Consider the following 4,532-nt stretch of genomic DNA (forward strand, 5'->3'; position numbering starts at 1 on the left):
TTAGAAGCCACGCCCCCTCTGAACCTGTCCTCGCGCGCACCTGTACCTGCTCACCTGCATCACGTGCCTGTAGCTCGTTTTTTTTTTTTTTACCAACACCTTCTCCGGTGTGCCCTAGTTCACCTCCTCACACAGAATAACCTGCTCATTCTCACTCGTCAGTCACTTTAATGTTGTTTACTCATTTATTCCATTCATCCGTCTCAATGATCACTAAAGCTCTTCAGTACGTTCACAGGCACTAGTGAAGGACGCATGGAAGTGGAGCTGATTTTGGAATGGGACGGGGCCCTGCTGACCTACTTTATTAGTCCTCAAACCATAAACAGAGAACTCCTCGTCTATCTCACAACTGTGAACATGTGGATGACTTATGTTGTGCTTAATAATAATAATACTTAGAGGCCTTATATGAAGACTGAGACAAACAGGTCAAACTATACAGTGTATTAAAACAGGTAGAATAAAAGTAACAGTCATAAAATTATCTTTTATAGTGTTTTGAAGAGCTTCTTAAAGTGTTAATGATAATGATTTTTCAGATCAACTATATTTCCTTCAGGTTTCCTCAAAACAACTAACTAAATTGTTGCAGAACTTTTGCTTTATTTTCCCAACTGATTACATATTTGTCTCCAGGAGATGTTTGTGAAATGACATGAATAGAAAGCCAGTATTGTCATTGTACTGAATATAACGACATTAAGATTAAGAGCGCTGCTGCTGATCAGTGCAATTAAAAGATAAAAAATAACTTCAGCAAACTAACATCCACAGCCGACAACACAGGTTCTAAAATAGTTAGTAAAATAATGAATACGTGTCATTCTGCACTAGAATAAATGTAATTATAGGGAATTACGGATAACGCTTCAGCCTAGTGTTTCTAGATTCTACAGCTCATCATGTTCAAAAGAAGACGATGACACTGAAACTGATGAGAGCAGAGGCTTCGAACCGCTGTCTCTCTTTGCTGAAGAGATGTATTTTGAGTTTCATATGTGATAGCTAGCACACTGCTGCCAATAAATATGGAATATGAAATGCCACACACACACACACACACACACACACACACACACACACACACACACACACACACACACAAATATACGCTACTATCCATTGTATTGACTTACATTGATTCCCCGGTGACCTTAATGGAGCATTCCAGACATTTTACACATGAAGTTCAGCTCATTTGTCTCGGCTGGTAGTACACAGTCTGTGGAGACAGTTGTCTACTGTATGAGGACGAAGTGTCCCTGGAGAACCACTTTAAAGGGCAATTCTGATTTATTACAACTTTGATTATGCACCATTTTACACACATTGTTACCAGAAGCGTTTCAATGAGCTCAGTGAACATGCAGCGTCTCCGCCGGTTTACAGTTCAGAAGGTTTGTCCGATGATTTGAAAAGCCATGACTGAAGCGTAAGCATCAATCTCTCTGAGCATATTTAAAGGTCGACTGTGGCGGTCGACTCAAACTCACAACCTTTGGATGACTCTTCCAGTGCGTATCTGAATGCGCTGACCATTGCACCAGGAAGCCACATGTTCTGACGGCTAACAGAACGGCTTCTGTTGGTCAGCAGACTTCAAACACACCAGCCCATGGTCCAGGTCCTCGGTCAGGAACCTGTGAACGTCTGAATCAATCACGGGAAACGCGGCGCGATGGATGCATGTAGGTGGGAGGAGATTCAAATGTTGTGGGTTTGAATCAAGCTCAAAGCCATGAATCCATACATGCATCATTTGTATACATCAGTTCAATAATTGGTTCAGTAGGTTTTAACAAAGTTGGCTGCACAATAATTGTGACACACACACACACACACACACACACACACACACACACACACACAGTTGCAAACATGCTGCATACTGCTTACACATGCAGACACACACACACACACACACACACACACACACTGGCACTGGAGCAGTGCAAGACACAGCAAATCGTGTGCGAATCATCTGCAGGATGTAAACTAGTTCACACACACTCTGCAGCGGATTGGTGCGTTGACTTTATCTCTATGCAATTATGTAAATGAGGCCCTGTGTTGTGGGACAGTTACGAATGCGCCGTATTTCAAAAAGAGGTTTAGCAGTAAAATGACACAAGACTCTGACTCTGAGGCTATTTAAGGCCACGATGAGCGGCGCCGAGCCCAGACAATCGTACAAAGACAATGTGTCGTGTTTACGGCGACAAGTCGAGAGGGAATTTAACACCGAGCACGAGCCAAGGAGCTGGTGAATTTAGGTTGGTGGCTGCTGAGTTGATGAGACTTTAGAGCCGTCGGTGAAATGTTAGAATTCAGAGGAATCCCACACGCCGACGTCTCAGTCCAAGCTGCTTCTGTTGCTCTCTGCTGGAAACAAAGGAGGACTCCACGTCACCTCAGGTAGCGAGGATGGGACACTCGGCTCCGTTGTTTACAGAAACATCTGAGCTGTGTTCGTGACGTCATCATGGCTCCGTCTGTCTAACTGGCAGCTTGTGGTGATAATAATCCATTATTCTCAAAGGAATCCTGTTTCCTTTGGCTCTCACTTAGTTTCACTGTGTTTGATATGCTCGTTGCAAATTCTGTTTCTGACTTAGCAGCTAATACGGTCTAATTAGAAGGAGTGCCATTGTGAAAAACGATTAACTTGTGGGCTTTTCTCAGGAACATGTTTCTTCCTCAAATGAGTCTTTATCCTCATGTCTTAAGTTTCGCCTAACTCTCTCGTTTGTCAAACCTTAAATCAGGGTTTAAACTTTTGGAATTAACAATATTTGCATATAGATTCTGGATGTTTCAATGACGGATATGGATTAGATGTCATTTTAAGGAGTTCTAATGATGTTATTGAATGGTTTATCAGACAAATCAGAGATTTTTTATATATCTTAAAACAGGGAGGGGATCTTTAAAGTGTTGTACTATTACATTAGGACTATAAAAAGTACTTGAAGGACACATGTTTTGGGTGATTTTGTGAAAGGGAAAGAAGTAAGGCATCTGAATAATTCAGTGTTGGTGGTAAGAACTCTACTTAGTTAGGTTCAGAGGTTAAGGTTAAGATTACGTGGATATCATACAACAATCTTTTGTGGGATATCTACAAATTACTGCGCATTAGTTATCGTAGGTAATGCCACAAATGCTGGATGATATCAGCCTGGATAGCGGCAGCAGTATAGCAATTCTTCCAACAACACCAAGCCCTAAACTAGGACTGCAACTGCACACCAGACAAGTTTTGCATCACAATTTGCATGGAAAATAGCCAAGAGCATCCTTTTTCTGGGGGTTAAAAACCAAAACCACATCTTGTTCACACCTGTCAAATCTTTGAAATTGGTCATAAAAGCACCAAATAATGTCTAAATGTAACACATGTTGTCTACAAACTGTTGGTCAACGATCAACAGGTGGATGCCTCTTTGTTGGATCACAGCAGACATAAAGCTCAAGTGATGAATCTGTACAATTCTAAGTCCTGCGAGATCTCTAAAGAATCCTGCTGGATCCCCTCGTTTGGATCTTGGTAACAATAGTTAAATGTGTTCTAAGAACACACGAGGGCCCATTAGCTTCCCTCTGGTTTTGTTTGCCACGGCCCGCAGCACCAGGCCTCCTGAGACGATACTTGTGGTGGTTTCTACAGATGATTAGCCTCACTTGGGTCCAAGCAGATGAAGTGGGCACTCTCCCGATGCGACGCTCTCTTCGCCCTCTCGGTAGCTGAATTCGGTGGATTGGGTTTAAGCAGCTGTGGAGCTAAATAGAAGCGGTTCTCATATGGTGAGGAGATGCTTTGGAGTCGTGGTGGAGCTGCGGAGGATTAGCCGATGGCGATCTGATGACAGATGCATCTCTTGGCTTTGGTTAAGACCTTCTGCATGGTTCGCTGAGCTAAGACCACTGAGCTCAGGAGAAGAGTACCTATGATAGCATTAGCACCGCGGTTCGCTCTGGTGTTGGAGGTAATACTATTGGCTGAGTTAAGCCGCAATGGGTGGAGCTAAAGGCAGAATCTGGATATGTCAGGTTAAAATAAATCTCTGGAAGAGGAAGCACACAAGTTTTGCTTCAGACTTTTACAAGTTGCGCACCAAGTCCAATGGAGTATCCAGGTCCTGGATCACGGCTAGTCCTTGTGTCTTTGAATTTTCAAAGAATGCTACAAATCTGCTGTCCTAGTTTCAGCCGTAGGAACAACAGGTTCACAGAGTTAGACCGTGATGTCTCTTGACATATTGTAAAGTCAACCAGACCAGACCAGAGTCGACCCCTCTATGGTTTTAAGATAATAAGGTCATTGTATTGCTAGCTAATACTGCTGTGTGCTGTGCTTTAATTGAATTGTACTGTAGTAATTGCTAGTTGTGAATGAGCCCATTCAAGCATCAAATAGGTGGAGGAGCTCACTGTTGGATCTCCGAGTTGCTAGTGAACCAAAAGGACCCTGCAGGACGTCTGCGAGAGACAACAGAGCGAAACCTTTTACACTGTCTCCAAGACAAACC

This window comes from Cebidichthys violaceus, unplaced genomic scaffold (assembly GCF_023349555.1).
Source record: "Cebidichthys violaceus isolate CVI_PGR_0920_01 unplaced genomic scaffold, fCebVio1.0.p SCAF_1, whole genome shotgun sequence".
Lineage (NCBI taxonomy): Eukaryota > Metazoa > Chordata > Actinopteri > Perciformes > Stichaeidae > Cebidichthys > Cebidichthys violaceus.